This window comes from Vigna umbellata, chromosome 11 (genome assembly GCF_029865625.1).
Source record: "Vigna umbellata cultivar VRB3 chromosome 11, Vumbellata_1.0, whole genome shotgun sequence".
NCBI lineage: Eukaryota > Viridiplantae > Streptophyta > Magnoliopsida > Fabales > Fabaceae > Vigna > Vigna umbellata.
The window spans coordinates 16,963,716-16,981,413 of record NC_142175.1 but is presented as its reverse complement, the minus strand read 5'-3'; positions in this window follow the sequence as shown (position 1 = coordinate 16,981,413).

The window sequence follows — 17,698 nt, the reverse complement described above, 5'->3', positions numbered from 1 at the left end:
AGGGCTAGTGTATGAGCATTCAAACAAGAAATGGGGGAAAGTATAGGCTCAAAAAGGGTTTTCAAAGGATTAGAGCAAGGTAAGCTTATTTGGCTAGAGAGGCTCAAGAACAAAAATGCCTTTATCACTTCCAAACATGCATATCAATCAAATTTTCAACAAGTCAAGCCAAGGCATATGTGCAAGCAATCAAGAGACATATCACACACAAGAAAGAACATCAAGTGGCTCAAATCTCACACAGGGTAATTGTCACAATCAATCAAACCTCTCAAACATCATAATCATCTTCCAAGCAAAGAAAAGCAAGGAATCCAACTCTCAGAGTATCAATGAAGTGAAGGAAAACTGACAACCTAACCACAATCCAGAATTTACGAAAAAGCATGCAAAACTGTACATACGACACACACAAAAACTACCTAGAAAAGAAAAAAAAATTTAACACGGAAAACAAAAACTAACAAGAAAAATCAGAATCTCCCCAATAGACCACACTTAAACCACACAGTCCTCATGTGTCATAAGCATAAGATCAGAAATCAGAACAATCAACACATCATAGACAAGTGCAATAAAAGTAGGAAAAAGGAGGAGAAGAGAGAAAGAAAACTCCCCTGATCATGGTGGCAGTTGCCAATTTTGGACTTGCAGGGAGATGTCTTCCACCGTTGATCCAGCCAGGAAGTTTGAGGAAAAATTGCTTCATCCTCCATATTTGATCAAGCAGGAATGTCTTCCAGCTGGATCTAAGAAGATGTGATTGTGATGATGAGCGGGTTCAGCTGTGCCTATTGATGTTGAAACTAGTGTGTATGTAAGCACCTTTTCCTTCCACTGTGGGTGCATGTTGGTCAAATTCATGTGTACCTCCTGCAACATGGTTAGTGCAATGTGGCTCCAAAGAAATGACATGCAGAGGTATAACACCCAATCCCAATTTATCAGACTGAACCTCAGATACATCCTCAGAACATGAATCAATTTCAAATCACAAGCAATATCAACTACAGACTCATATTCATGTTCAATGCATGGAGAATAAACATTCGGATGCGACAGCAAAAATTGGTTCTCATCATGCATAGAGGGGAAATTAAAATCAGACTCAAACAAATACAATCATCAGCATACCTCTCAACACATAATCATCACATAATCAAATTGAGGTATGCTTACCTCCTCTTCCTTGAAGATTGCTAAATGTGGGAAGATGAAGGTGGTCTACCTGGTTCAGGGTTACTGCTTATTTCTGCCTGCTCCTCAAAATACTCATCACTCTCCTCAGGTGCAAGAGTAGGGACATAGGATGATGGGAAAGTAGATGGCACAATAGTAAGTTCATGACTCTTCTCCCCATCTTCTATGTTGATGCCACTATCATCATCATCTGGAATCTGAACAGTCTGAAATGGTAACTCTGAATCTTGAGACTGTTCCTTAGTGAGTTGAGTGGCCATCTGCCCTATCTGATCCAGTCATACTCTGAATGGCAGCTCCTATTTCTTGCTGGAACGCATGTTCTCTTGCCGAAACTGAAGGTTTTTGCATGGTCATCTGCTCCAACAACTCTTCAATGTAGGCTCAGAAGTAGAAGGCTGAGGAGCTATTTCGGCAGGAGCACTATACTGCTGACTCTCGTATTGCTGGACTGGTGGAGGCATAAAAGTACTCTGGAATGGTGGTTCTTGATATTGATGCTGTGGAGCATCATACCATCCCAAGGTAGGGTTATTCCATCAAGACCGTTGCTGTAAGCATATTGCACAGGGGAAAATTTGCTCAGAAACTGATGCTCAAGATATCCCCAATCGGTTAACGGATCTCAGAGGAAGAGATCTTTCCAATCCTTAGCTGCTCCTTGTAATGAAGCGGAAATGCGCTCAAGAAATGTAATCAAGAGGGACATCTGGAGGCTTCATTGAAGAGCACATGATGTGGAGCTCCTCCAAATGTCTGTGTGGGCATTCTCCTGCAAAACCATGAAACTTAGGCAGCAAATGTATCAGTCCAGGGTGAGATCGCAATGAAGATCATCCTCTTTAAGTGAAACCGGCTCACAAAGAGCACTCTCAGAAATTAGAGGATGAGTCATATTGTTCTCAACATAGAAATCAGCATAATATGAATTACAATCAGAGTAACATGCAGAAGGAGAATCATAATCAGAGGCACTAGCAAAACAAGCAGTGTTCACGAAATCAAAATAGGTAGACATGGAAAAAGAAGAATACTAAAAATCACGAAACAAATTAAACACAACACATTTATACATGCAACACGCACACACAAAACAAAACATCACATTACATCACATCACAACACAAGATAAAACACAACACACACAAACACAACAAAAAGACCTAAGACTGAACCGTGGTCCCCGGCAACGGCGCCATTTTTGATGAGAGGGTCGCACCTCCCACAAAAGTTGTGCATAAAAGAATGCAGTATAGACTAGGCATTGACTCCTAGGTCGTCTCACAAGGACCAATATTGCGGTTCAATCTCAGATCACACACGGAAAAAGGGGGTTTTGTGATTTTTTTGGTTGCGTAAAATTTAAATTAAACTGACTGAAAATTAAACACGACTGAATTAAAAACGGCGAAGTAAATTCTAAAACAGTAAAATGAAATTAACACAGTGAAAATTAAATTGGAACAGTAAAAATTCAAATAAATAACTAAAAAAAAATAGAATAGGAAATTGTTTCTCTCATCCAAAACCGTAGCCTACCTATTCACTTTCTACATTCAACCACTTTAACTCTAACACATTCCATATGAAACCAAAATGAAAATTCTATTCTAATACAAAAGTTTATGGCTTCTTCACGTGGTATCACACGGCATATTCTTCCAACAAGAATTCAATTCCATTAAAATAAAGTAATGAACATTGGAGCAACTATTAGTACCATTTTGCTTGCTTCCTCGGAGCAGTAGAGAAAAAAAAAAAAAAAAAAAGGGCTCCACTTCCATGCACACCTTCTTAAAACCGTGACACCTACTCATCTAACTTCCATTTTTTTTTACTCATCACCGCATGTACCATTCTTTCCCGTGACAACTCTCTTTTCCAATTTTAATCCAATGAAATATGCTTCTTCATTCATGACCACTCACTGTCCAAAAGCTTAAGTTGATGTCTATCACCGTGCAGCACTCCAATAATGCTTACTTTCTAAAAGAAATAGTGAAATGAAAGATTCCATCCAGACCATAACATTGTGCACGCTTTCAACTAAATTAAATGCACTTTTCATTCAATGCAAAATTAAACAACCATTCATCACCGAACAACACACAAAAAAAATAAATGCTTGGACAGTAGAATAAAAATAAAATGAGTCAATTTGCTTCAACCTCTAACAACAAATAAAGTGAATCCAAAGGTGGGGAAGGGGGCCGTGTGCTCTTTCTTTCAAACCATGACAGTGTGCTTCCTTCTCTCCCTCCAAACTCTCCGAGAAACATTCAAAAGCAAAGCCAGAAAACAGAAATCTGAGAAGGTGGCGGCTGCTGTTCTGATTCAGGCCGAGGCACCCTCCAAACAAAACTCCATGCTCTTCATTCCAGCACCATTCTTTTCTTCAGCCGTAGCCTTCCATTCTCTCAACGTGCTGCTGCCAAAAAAATGAAGCTCTCTTTTCCTTTTCTTTAAAGCCAAGAAAACCAAAAAAACTGCTCCGTGGCGGCTGGAACTCTGCTTCTTTTTTTACTGTAGTCGTTGGACCTTTCCGTGTGCGTAACCCTTCTTTCGTGCTCTTTAATTTCTCTTTGCACCTCCTGGACCTCTCAAGTTGCTGGATGCACCCGCTGCTTGCTGGACCAAGAACTTTTTTTTCTCACCGTCACACCACTTTTATGCTAGCTGCTGGAAAATGAAAGAAGATGGGGTTGGCCTGCTGCCGTGTGCACCTCCCAGCGTACGTATGATTCAATGTGGGCTGTTGTACCAATTCAAAGCTGCTGGACCAGCTTTTCTTTTGCCACCACATGCTGCTTCACGCGTGTTGCTGCTGCTGGCTTCTTGAATTTGCTGGACGTCACTCCCCTCTTCAATGCATACACCACTCCCATGTGCATCAAAAATTTAAACCCACACATCTCTTTCATTTTATTTTAAAATATATTTGATGTGGTATTTCTTTTCACCTCCAAATGTCTCAAATTATATTTCCAAAAATTTCCCTACAATTAATAATGCAAATAATTAGCTCAAATAATTCAAATTAATTAAAATTTGAATTTCCGATCAAATTAAGCACAATTAAGAAAAATGGGAAAATACTGGATATTTAAGCACAATTCCCTGATTAAATTCGGTACAATAAGCTAAGTGAAATTGAGAAAATATTGACTCATCAAAATAGACCACACTTAGTCTTTTGCACTCCTGGGCAAAATCAAGACGAAAACCAGGGAACTACTCAAACATCAGGGAGGTGACACAGACTCGACAGACAGACAACAAAGACTCCAAAACAGGAACAAAAAGAATTACACAGTTCTCCAGGAATCTGGACCAAGAAAGGAAGTAGACAATATCCAACACAGAATCAATCAGAGAAAGCAGATACTCATGAAATCATCCAAGCAATTCAAGACATGGCAAAATGATTAATCAGCTCAAGAGTGAATCAAAACAACAGAACCTCACAGATGCACACAATCAGTGTTTCTCTCAAGTGTTTAAGGTAAATCAATGTCACTCAATGCACTCAAGAAAGCAATCACAAACAGACTTGGCAAGCCTCTAATATCAACACTCAAGCACATACGCATGTTCAAATCAAAAGGTCTTTTCATGGTTGTAATGGGGCCAAGGACAAGGGAGGATATATCTGGATAAGAAACTACAAACCATAAGGAACAGAGGAGCAATGGGGAACAAGTGTAAACACATTCAAACACACCCACAACCTCTAATTCCATCCTCTTCTTGACTCCATTATTCACAAATTTTTTTTTATTTTTCTCATTTTTCTCTACTTTTTTTTTTCATCCTATCTCTTTTCTTTTCCCTCTTTTCAAAACAAAATTGTAAAAGACAAGATACACATATATTTACCAAAACAAAACAAGAAGAGGAACCAACTAGCCAACTCATCAGAATCCCCAAGGAGACCACACTTGTTCCCAAAACACTTCCAAAGCTCCAAAATTCCCTAAGGTTAAGGTAATCATGGTTTTTCACTTAGGGCTAGTGTATGAGCATTCAAAACAAAGAAATGGGGGAAAGTATAGGCTCAAAAAGGGTTTTCAAAGGATTAGAGCAAGGTAAGCTTATTTGGCTAGAGAGGCTCAAGAACAAAAATGCCTTTATCACTTCCAAACATGCATATCAATCAAGAATTTTCAACAAGAGTCAAGCCAAGGCATATGTGCAAGCAATCAAGAGACATATCACACACAAGAAAGAACATCAAGTGGCTCAAATCTCACACAGGGTAATTGTCACAATCAATTCAACCTCTCAAACATCATAATCATCTTCCAAGCAAAGAAAAGCAAGGAATCCAACATCTCAGAGTATCAATGAAGTGAAGGAAAACTGACAACCTAACCACAATCCAGAATTTACGAAAAGCATGCAAAACTGTACATAAGACACAACAAAACTACCTAGAAAAGAAAAAAAAATTTAACACGGAAAACAAAAACTAACAAAGAAAAATCAGAATCTCCCCCAATAGACCACACTTAAACCACACAGTGTCCTCAATGTGTCATAAGCATAAGATCAGAAATCAGAACAATCAACACATCATAGACAAGTGCAATAAAAGTAGGAAAAGGAGGAGAAGAGAGAAAGAAAACTCCCCTGATCATGGTGGCAGTTGCCAATTTTGGACTTGCAGGGAGATGTCTTCCACCGTTGGATCCAGCCAGGAAGTTTTGAGGAAAAATTGCTTCATCCTCCATATTTGATCAAGCAGGGAAATGTCTTCCACAGCTGGATCTAAGAAGATGTGATTGTTGATGAGCGGGTTCAGCTGGTGCCTATTGATGTTGAAACTAGTGTGTATGTAAGCACCTTTTCCTTCCACTGTGGGTGCATGTTGGTCAAATTCATGTGTACCTCCTGCAACATGGTTAGTGCAATGTGGCTCCAAAGAAATGACATGCAGAGGTATAACACCCAATCCCAATTTATCAGACTGAACCTCAGATACATCCTCAGAACATGAATCAATTTCAAAATCACAAGCAATATCAACTACAGACTCATATTCATGTTCAATGCATGGAGAATAAACATTCGGATGCGACAGCAAAAATTGGTTCTCATCATGCATAGAGGGGAAATTAAAATCAGACTCAACAACAATACAATCATCAGCATACCTCTCAACCACATAATCATCAACATAATCAAATTGAGGTATGCTTACCTCCTCTTCCTTGAAGATTGCTAAAGTGTGGGAAGATGAAGGTGGTCTACCTGGTTCAGGGTTACTGCTTATTTCTGCCTGCTCCTCAAAATACTCATCACTCTCCTCAGGTGCAAGAGTAGGGACATAGGATGATGGGAAAGTAGATGGCACAATAGTAAGTTCATGACTCTTCTCCCCATCTTCTATGTTGATGCCACTATCATCATCATCTGGAATCTGAACAGTCTGAAATGGTAACTCTGAATCTTGAGACTGTTCCTTAGTGAGTTGAGTGGCCATCTGCCCTATCTGATCAGTCATACTCTGAATGGCAGCTCCTATTTCTTGCTGGAACTGCATGTTCTCTTGCCGAAACTGAAGGTTTTGCATGGTCATCTGCTCCAACAACTCCTTCAATGTAGGCTCAGAAGTAGAAGGCTGAGGAGCTATTTCGGCAGGAGCACTATACTGCTGACTCTCGTATTGCTGGACTGGTGGAGGCATAAAAGTACTCTGGAATGGTGGTTCTTGATATTGATGCTGTGGAGCATCATACCATCCCAAGGTAGGGTTATTCCATCCAAGACCGTTGCTGTAAGCATATTGCACAGGGGAAAATTTGCTCAGAAACTGATGCTCAAGATATCCCCAATCGGTAACGGATCTCAGAGGAAGAGAGTCTTTCCAATCCTTAGCTGCTCCTTGTAATGAAAGCGGAAATGCGCTCAAGAAAATGTAATCAAGAGGGACATCTGGAGGCTTCATTGAAGAGCACATGATGTGGAGCTCCTCCAAATGTCTGTGTGGGCATTCTCCTGCAAAACCATGAAACTTAGGCAGCAAATGTATCAGTCCAGGGGTGAGATCGCAATGAAGATCATCCTCTTTAAGTGAAACCGGCTCACAAAGAGCACTCTCAGAAATTAGAGGATGAGTCATATTGTTCTCAACATAGAAATCAGCATAATATGAATTACAATCAGAGTAACATGCAGAAGGAGAATCATAATCAGAGGCACTAGCAAAACAAGCAGTGTTCACGAAATCAAAATAGGTAGACATGGAAAAAGAAGAATACTAAAAATCACGAAACAAATTAAACACAACACATTTATACATGCAACACGCACACACAAAACAAAACATCACATTACATCACATCACAACACAAGATAAAACACAACACACACAAACACAACAAAAAGACCTAAGACTGAACCGTTGGTCCCCGGCAACGGCGCCATTTTGATGAGAGGGTCGCACCTCCCACAAAAGTTGTGCATAAAAGAATGCAGTATAGACTAGGCATTGACTCCTAGGTCGTCTCACAAGGACCAATATTGCGGTTCAATCTCAGATCACACACGGAAAAAGGGGGGTTTTGTGATTTTTTTGGTTGCGGTAAAATTTAAATTAAACTGACTGAAAATTAAACACGACTGAATTAAAAACGGCGAAGTAAATTCTAAAACAGTAAAATGAAATTAACACAGTGAAAATTAAATTGGAACAGTAAAAATTCAAATAAATAACTAAAAAAAAATAGAATAGGAAATTGTTTCTCTCATCCAAAACCGTAGCCTACCTATTCACTTTCTACATTCAACCACTTTAACTCTAACACATTCCATATGAAACCAAAATGAAAATTCTATTCTAATACAAAAGTTTATGGCTTCTTCACGTGGTATCACACGGCATATTCTTCCAACAAGAATTCAATTCCATTAAAATAAAGTAATGAACATTGGAGCAACTATTAGTACCATTTTGCTTGCTTCCTCGGAGCAGTAGAGAAAAAAAAAAAAAAAAAAAGGGCTCCACTTCCATGCACACCTTCTTAAAACCGTGACACCTACTCATCTAACTTCCATTTTTTTTTACTCATCACCGCATGTACCATTCTTTCCCGTGACAACTCTCTTTTCCAATTTTAATCCAATGAAATATGCTTCTTCATTCATGACCACTCACTGTCCAAAAGCTTAAGTTGATGTCTATCACCGTGCAGCACTCCAATAATGCTTACTTTCTAAAAGAAATAGTGAAATGAAAGATTCCATCCAGACCATAACATTGTGCACGCTTTCAACTAAATTAAATGCACTTTTCATTCAATGCAAAATTAAACAACCATTCATCACCGAACAACACACAAAAAAAATAAATGCTTGGACAGTAGAATAAAAATAAAATGAGTCAATTTGCTTCAACCTCTAACAACAAATAAAGTGAATCCAAAAGGTGGGGAAGGGGGCCGTGTGCTCTTTCTTTCAAACCATGACAGTGTGCTTCCTTCTCTCCCTCCAAACTCTCCGAGAAACATTCAAAAGCAAAGCCAGAAAACAGAAATCTGAGAAGGTGGCGGCTGCTGTTCTGATTCAGGCCGAGGCACCCTCCAAACAAAACTCCATGCTCTTCATTCCAGCACCATTCTTTTCTTCAGCCGTAGCCTTCCATTCTCTCAACGTGCTGCTGCCAAAAAAATGAAGCTCTCTTTTCCTTTTCTTTAAAGCCAAGAAAACCAAAAAAAACTGCTCCGTGGCGGCTGGAACTCTGCTTCTTTTTTTACTGTAGTCGTTGGACCTTTCCGTGTGCGTAACCCTTCTTTCGTGCTCTTTAATTTCTCTTTGCACCTCCTGGACCTCTCAAGTTGCTGGATGCACCCGCTGCTTGCTGGACCAAGAACTTTTTTTTCTCACCGTCACACCACTTTTATGCTAGCTGCTGGAAAATGAAAGAAGATGGGGTTGGCCTGCTGCCGTGTGCACCTCCCAGCGTACGTATGATTCAATGTGGGCTGTTGTACCAATTCAAAGCTGCTGGACCAGCTTTTCTTTTGCCACCACATGCTGCTTCACGCGTGTTGCTGCTGCTGGCTTCTTGAATTTGCTGGACGTCACTCCCCTCTTCAATGCATACACCACTCCCATGTGCATCAAAAATTTAAACCCACACATCTCTTTCATTTTATTTTAAAATATATTTGATGTGGTATTTCTTTTCACCTCCAAATGTCTCAAATTATATTTCCAAAAATTTCCCTACAATTAATAATGCAAATAATTAGCTCAAATAATTCAAATTAATTAAAATTTGAATTTCCGATCAAATTAAGCACAATTAAGAAAAATGGGAAAATACTGGATATTTAAGCACAATTCCCTGATTAAATTCGGTACAATAAGCTAAGTGAAATTGAGAAAATATTGACTCATCATAGGTGTTACAACTTACCAACACCCATCAGTAGGTGCTAAATTTTCTCACCAACACCCATCATTAGGTGTTACAACTTAGCATCCTTCAGTAGATGCTATGTCAAACTAGCATCCTTCAGTAGATGCTATCTCCAAAAATAATGACAAAGTAATGTTCAACAGATTAAAAATTTACAAACCAAAGAAAAATTAAAAAGTTCTTAAACCCACTAGGTTGCCTCCCAGCAAGCGCTCTTTTAACGTCATTAGCTTGACCCAGTAAAGCTCAAGTTCCTTCTTTATAGTTGATGTTGTCATCCCACCAACTCCTCAGCTGTTTCCTGTGAACTATTTTGGTCCTTCTAGAATGTGGAGACTCTATCTCTATCATCTCCTTCTCTTTAAAGCCCTTCACAACCCACAACTTGTTCTTGATTCTTACAGGTGTGCCAAGTTGGAGTCTTCTTTTCTCCCAGTCATCAGGAATTTCTTCTCCTCTTCCAATATTTTCTTCCTTGTGCACCTGAAACAACAAACAATGGTTACCTGCAACCTTGAGATTTTCATCTTTACGGCTAGTCATGGGTGCATCTTGAAATGTAGCTTTATAACTAGCTTCTTCCTCCTGTGTTTGCGTCTCATCTTTAAAGACGTCTATAACCACTCTCTCCTCCCTGTCCTGGAGCACCACTATACCTTCATTTACATCAATGATAGCTCTGGCCGTTTTCATAAACGGTCTTCCAAGTATGATAGGTATCTTCTCTGTCTCCATCTTCATCACCACAAAGTCTGCCAAGAACTGAAGTTTGCCAACCCAAACTATAATGTCCTCTACAATCCCACATGGCTCCTTTGAAGATCCATCGGCCATTACTAGATTAACCTTTACAGGTTTCACATTAACATTGCCGATTTGCTCCAGTAAAGAGTAAGGTATCAAGTTAACAATTGAACCTAAATCAAGAAGAGCTTTCTTCACCCTTTTCTTCCCTATGGTACAAGGGATAGAAAAACTGCCTGGGTCTGTTGCTTTAGGAGGGAATGACTCTTTTTCAATAGTTATACACTCCTTTGCTTCATCATCTCTACGTCTTTTCTTTGTAGAGATGTTTTCATCAGATTTTGTGTAAACTGTGATTTGGTGTAGAATTTGCTCCCAAGGTGCATCATTATCCACCATTCTGAATAATTCTGTGAAGTCTAGTTGTTTCCCTTGATGGATTGGAAAAGGAAAAGTACTTTTGCTCTCTATTTCTCTTCTCTCTTCTGTATCTAACTCAACTTTCTGATCATCAACACTCTCTACCACCTTGCACTCTTCTCTGGGGTTAACCTTAGTAGTAGCCCCAAAATTTCTATTTGGCCTTTCTTCCACCTGTTTGGTGATCTGCCCCATTTGAGTCTCCAAATATTTTATAGCAGCTTCAATGCTCTTTTGGGTAGACTCAGTTTTCTATATGAAATTGTTGAGAGTTTCCTCCATTCTCATGGACCTTTCATTAAGCATAGATAATTGTTGCCATAAGGTGGGTTGCTGCTGCTGCTTATTATATTGACCAGCTTGCCCAGTTTGCCCTTGACCAATACTTGGGTGTGGTTTCCACCCCTGATTGTAGCTCCCTTGACGATACTGATTGGTCATGTAGTTTACATCCTCTACGGCTTCAACTGGAAAGGCACATTGACCATTGATATTGTCGCCTCCACACAATTCGCACAACTGGGTTTGTACCTGTGCAACAGTTTTCAACTCTTTGGGTAATTGTGCAAGAGTTTTGGTCAGAGTCTCCAGCTATTGAGTTAGAATTGTGTTTTGAGCTAGCAGGGCCTCATGTGTCTGTAATTGGAGGACTCCTTTTTGCATAGGAGCTCCTCTCTCATTGTGTAGCTCATTATCACTAGTAGCCATGTTTTCTATAATCTCTGTTGCTTCCTCTGGAGTTTTCCATTTAATATTGCCTCCTGCTGAGGCATCCAGCATCATCTTGGTTTGTGAACCAAGCCCTCCAAGGAAAGTTAAGACTACTTCCTGTTCTTCAAAGCCATGCATGGGTGTTTTTCTTAGCAAGCTTTTGTATCTGTCCAATGCATGCCCCAGTGATTCTTCCATACCCTGCTTAAATGAAGAAATCTCTTGCTTGCCTTTTGTCACCTTAGATTGTGGGAAGTACTTGTTTAAAAATTTTGTGACCACTGCTTCCCACTCTGTGAAACTTTCTTCTGGGAAAGAATTCAACCAAAGCTTAACATTGCCTCCCAATGAGAAAGGAAACAAGCTAAGTTTGATAGCTTCGTCTGGCACCCCATTAATTTTGACTGTGTTGCAAATCTCATTGAAGGTAGTGAGGTGCTCATATGGGTTTTCATGAGATAACCCATTAAATTGGTTGCTTTTCACCAGTTGAATCAGTGCTGGTTTGACCTCCATATTAGCTGCATTGACTCTAGGTCTAGCTATACTGTTAAAGTGCTGAGGTCCAGCTATATTGGTGTAATCAGCAAGAGTTCTTCTAACATTGTTGTTCTCCATATTTTCTGTGCTATAAACAGAACCTTGTGGTGATGATTGTAAGAGAGTTTCTGGAGAAGGGAAAAGTTCTCTAGATGTTCGGATTCTTCTCCTCTGTCTACTCTCGTCTAGACCTTCAAGCAGAGGTTCTGTTGTTTTCTTGCTCCTTGTTCTAAATGCTTCCTGCATGCACAAGAAAACAAAATCCTAGAAAAGATTTGTTAGCACAAAAAGATATAGGAGAAGATATAGATTCAGAAGATAAAAGATTAAGAGGATAAGATAAAATAATATAAAATAAAATAAAATAAAATAAAATCTAATCAAATCAAATAAAATAAAATAAAATCTAATCTAATCAAATCAAATAAAATCTAATCTAATAAAATAAAATAAAATAAAATAAAATCTAATCTAATCAAATCAAATAAAATCTAATCAAATCAAATAAAATAAAATAAAATAAAATCAAATCAAATAAGATAAAATAAAATAAAATCAAATCAAATCAAATAAAATAAAATCAAATAAAATAAAATCAAATAAAATAAAACCAAATCAAATAAAAACAGAAAATAAAAACAGAAATTCAAAATTAAAGTCAAAGATAATCAATAATCACACAAATTAACCATCTAAATCTAAGTGTGAGAGCACTTAGACGATGCCATTGTTTTGAAAGTTTTAAACCGGGCTTTGACCATGTCTCCCGAACAATTTCAGTACATATGGCGCAAGACGATTCAACATATCGAGGTCGGAATGGGATCGGGTGTTTTCACGTCTCACCGTAGTGCCCGGTTTGTCTTGATTTCCGATTGATGAACAAGAAGGAACGAAGTGCTCGACCGGAAGGGAAAGGAAAATGGAACGATTTTTTTGACTCGCCCCCGGTGTCCTTTGGACCCAAAGCCCGCATTCCAGCAAGCTAGCCCCGTAGGTAGGGGGAAGAGGGCTTTTCCATCGCGAAGGATTCCATCCAGCCACAGGTTCCCCTACGGCTACCTTGTTACGACTTCACCCCAGTCGAAGACCCCACCGTGGTATGCGCCAATAAGACCACCAAAAGCCTTTGTGGCACTAGTAGTACACAAAAGTAATGGGTGATCATTGGTCCGATGCTTCGGGCGAAACCAATTCCCAGGGTGTGACGGACGGTGTGTACAGGGCCCGGGTACATATTCACCGCGGCATGCTGATCCGCGATTACTAGCGATTCCAACTTCATGTTCCCGAGTTGCAGAGAACAATCCGAACTGAGGCAATCTTTCCGGATTCGCTCCGCCTTACAGCCTTGCTTCCCATTGTAATTGCCATTGTAGCACGTGTGTGGCCCAGCCCATAAGGGCCATGCGGACTTGACGTCATCCCCACCTTCCTCCAGTATATCACTGGCAGTCCCTCGTGAGTGCGACATGCACCTTTTCGTTTGTTTCGTTAAACTAGAGTCCCCGGCAACGGCGCCAAAAACTTGATGGACAAATTTATGAACACCAAAATATGATGTCACAAACTTGTTTTTCAATCGGCAAGTATGACCGAATCGTTCAAGTAATAAACTTGGTAAGACCAAGTATCGTTCTTCCCAAAGGACTCACGGCCTAGTTTAGTTGTGTGGTTTATTGATTAGCTAAGACTTAAAGACGAAATATTTGGATTTTTATATGCAAAAGACGAAAATTAAATATGTATGCATGAAGTTTTGATCAATGGCAAAAGCAAAAGATAAACACTTTCAATGGAATATATGTATGAATATGTTGTTGGGGGTCAATTTCATCTTATCCACTCTCATATATTTTAGGAATTCAACATTCAAATCATCATTGTTAATGCCACTCTCTAAAGTACCTTTCAAGAAGGCTTCTCCCTAATTACGAGTTCATACAATTCCTAGCATTCCTAATAATTAGTTCATAAGTGCAGGAGCTTAACAACAACCAATATAATATTGGGAGAAATTCCCCGGATCTAGACTTCCCCGTACGTGCCCGTATCGACAAAACCATTAATCATGCATCGAATGAGTTAAACAAGGCAAGCATTAAGCAAAGAGGAAAAACCCTAACTAATGATGAAAGAAAGCATAGGTCTTAAATAAAAGATGTAAAAACAAATTCCATATATGAGAGCTTCAAAAGATTACATTGATTCCCCAACAAACATACAGAGTTTAGTTCACCATATTCATGGTGAACCTAGATGAATAACAATGAAAGAATGAAAGATAAAACCCTAGAAAGGTGAAGAGGAAGCCTGAGCATCCAAGATCCTCCTTAAAAGGGGTGGAAGAGAGAGTGTTTGCTTCGTTCCAGCCAAAGATACCAACCCTAAGACATCTAGGTCTTTAAATAGGACATAAAAATAATAGAAAACGGGTCCAGGCCCAAACAGATCATAAAATCGCATAAAACTGGCCCAAAACTCGTCTGGTTGACTTTTTTCGTATTCTGGTTGACTGGTTGACTTTTTGGTTGATTGGTTGACTTTTCTGGTTGACTGGTTGACTTTTCTGGTTTCTGGTTGACTTTTCTGATTCCATCTCTCTCCTTCTTCACTTCTTTCACTAAATTCACCTTAAAACCTGCACAAAAACACTGAAATCAAGCATAAACCTGTCCAGTTCTCTTATTTCTGAAAATATGGATAAAAGCATGATTTCAAGCTAGTTTCTAAGTGTAAAGGTTGCTTTTTGTGTCAATTTTAAGCATGAAAATAACAGTTTTTCAACTTTTATCACTGATTACACCAATACAGCTGGACCTCAGCACTTTAACAGTATAGCTAGACCTAGAGTCAATGCAGCTAACATGGAGGTCAAACCAGCATTGATCCAACTGGTGAAGAGCAATCAATTCAATGGGTTATCTCATGAAAGCCCATATGAGCACCTCACTACATTTAATGAGATCTACAACACAGTGAAAATCAATGGGGTGCCAGATGAAGCGATCAAACTTAGCTTGTTTCCTTTCTCATTAGGAGGCAATGCTAAGCTTTGGTTAAATTCTTTTCGAGAGGGAAGTTTCACATAGTGGGAAACAGTGGTAACCAAGTTTCTAAATAAATACTTCCCACAATCAAAGGTGAACAAAGGCAAGCAAGAGATTTCTTCATTCAGGCAGGGCATGGAAGAATCACTGGGTCATGCATGGGATAGATACAAAAGCTTGCTACGAAAAACACCCACGCATGGATTCGATGAAGTGGAAATAGTCCTTACCTTCCTTGGAGGTCTTGGTTCACAAACCAAGATGATGCTTGATGCCTCAGCAGGAGGAAACATTAAATGGAAAACTCCAAAGGAAGCAACAGAAATTATTGAAAATATGGCTACTAGTGATAATGAGCTCAACAGTGAAAGAGGAGCTCCTATGCAACAGAAAGGAGTTCTACAATTACAGACACATGATGCCTTGCTAGCACAAAATAAAATTCTAACTCAACAGCTGGAGACTCTTACTAAAACACTTGCACAATTGCCTAAAGAGTTGAAAACTGCTGCACAGGTACAATCTCAATTGTGTGAATTATGTGGAGGCGACCATATCAATGGTCAATGTGCCTTTCTAGCAGAAGCCGTGGAGGATGTGAATTACATGACCAATCAATACCGTCAAGGGAACTACAATCAAGGGTGGAAACCACACCGAAGCATTGGTCAAGGGCAAACTGGGCAAGCTGGTCAATTTAATAAGCAGCAGCAGCAACCCACCTTATGGCAGCAGATTTCTATGCTTAATGAAAGGTCCATGAGGATGGAAGACACTCTTAATAATTTCATACAGAAAACTGAGTCTACCCAAAAGAACACTGAAGCTGCTATCAAGAATTTGGAGATTCAGATGGGGCAGATCACCAAGCAGGTGGAAGAAAAGCCAAATAGAATTTTTGGGGTTAATACTGAGGTTAACCCCAGAGAAGAATGCAAGGTGGTAGATGATAACAGTTGAAAAACTGTTATTTTCATGCTTAAAGTTGATACTAAAAGCAACCTTTAGACTTAGAAACTAGCTTGAAATCATGCCTTTTGTTTATATTTTCAGAAATAAGAGAGTTGGACAGGTTTATGCTTGATTTAAGTGTTTTTGTGCAGGTTTTGAGGTGAATTTGGTGAAAGAAGTGAAGAATAAGAGAGAGGACATTAGAAAAGACAAGAAAGAGTGCAAAAAGGAGAAGTCGAAGGCACCGCTCAGCGGCAAACTACCGCTGAGCGGCACTCAAGAGGTGACGTTGGAACCGCTGAGGGGCAAAATGGCCGCTGAGGGGAAGAAAGAAGACGCGCAATCACCGCTGAGCGGTAAATACCGCTGAGCGGTAAATACCGCTGAGCGGCACTTTTTGGGCTTGGACTTTTGTAATCTTTTGTAACTCTAGATTAGTATATAAGGGCTTGCACGTCCTATAGTTAGTATCTTTGGCAGAAACGAGGCAAACACTCTCTCTTTCACCCCTTTGAAGGAGGATCTTGGATGCTCAGGCTACCTCTTCACCTTTATTGGGTTTATTCTTTCATACTTTCATTGTAATTCATCTAGGTTCACCATGAATATGGTGAACTAAACCTTGTATGTTTGTTGGGGAATCAAAGTAATCTCTTGAAGCTCTCATATATGGATTTGTTGAGTACATCTTTGAATTAAGACATATGCTTTCTTTCATCATTAGTTAGGGTTTTTCCTCTTTGCTCAATGCTTGCATTGTTTAACTCATTCTAATGCATGATTATTGGTTTTGTTGATACGGACACGTACGGGGAAATCTAGATCCGGGGAATTTCTCCCAATATTATACTGACAATATTATATTGGTTGCTGATGAGTCAATATTTTCTCAATTTCACTTCGCTTATTGTACCGAATTTAATCAGGGAATTGTGCTTAAATGTCCAGTATTTTTCCATTTTTCTTAATTGTGCTTAATTTGATCGGAAATTCAAATTTTAATTAATTTGAATTATTTGAGCTAATTATTTGCATTATTAATTGTAGGGAAATATTTGGAAATGTGTTGGGACTTAAAGATAAATCAAGTGACCTTCATTTTGGCATTTGGTGGTCATGAGAGGAAGGATGCTACGTCCTGGAAGTGTGAATCTACTAAAGCACACGGACACATAGTTTTTGCTTGTATCAAATTGAAGAAAAATTGAAAGAGATACATGCTGGAAAGAAGCAATTCACGTCCAACTCCCAAATGCAAGTGTGCTGAATTTGTTGAAGTGAAAATAGCACACGCGGCCCACAAGAAAGCAGCTACATGGGGTGCAGCAAAGAAGGGAAGTAGCATCCAAAAGCACGTGAGCGTCCAAGTCCAGCAAGTTGAATTGGGTTTGCTTCCAGCACATTCAAAGACGTGAAGAAGGCATCCAGCAGGAATGGTTCTTCATATAAAAAAAAAAAAAAGCAGCCGCCACCCTGGGGCATCATCTTTTACTTAGAAAAAAAAGAAGCACACGGTCCAGCGTTGGAAGGGTCTACAGAAAGAAGAGACGCACAACTCGGTCCAGCAACTCCACGGCCCAGCTAACATCCAGCAGATTGGAAGTGGTGTGTGCATGGAGAGAAGGGGTGCAAAACGGAAGACGGTCCAAAAAAAGAGGAG